At 44.6% G+C, this 202-nt stretch overlaps 1 non-coding gene across 1 annotated transcript; it reads right to left on the reverse strand.

Moving 5' to 3' along the window:
- Positions 1-44: 44 nt before the first annotated feature.
- LOC118345006 lies at positions 45-163 on the reverse strand. The gene has a single exon (XR_004798707.1). It is a non-coding gene; the product is annotated as a 5S ribosomal RNA (ribosomal RNA).
- Between the last annotated feature and the right edge of the window lie 39 nt (positions 164-202).

A 202-nucleotide genomic window follows, 5' to 3' on the forward strand; every position in this document is an offset into this window, starting at 1 on the left:
CCTTCTTGTCAATTCCTCTTGCAAGGCAGAAAAAACAAAAACGAGGGGTTCAACACGAGGACTTCCGAGGAGGTCACCCATCCTAGTACTACTCTCAACCAAGCACGGTTAACTGCGGAGTTCTAATGGGATCCGGTGCATTAGTGCTGGTATGATCGTACCCATCAAACTAATTACTTAAAATTCAAATAATCCTTGAGCG

The sequence above is a fragment of the Juglans regia genome, unplaced genomic scaffold, assembly GCF_001411555.2.
Source record: "Juglans regia cultivar Chandler unplaced genomic scaffold, Walnut 2.0 Scaffold_1158, whole genome shotgun sequence".
NCBI classification, from domain to species: Eukaryota; Viridiplantae; Streptophyta; class Magnoliopsida; order Fagales; family Juglandaceae; genus Juglans; species Juglans regia.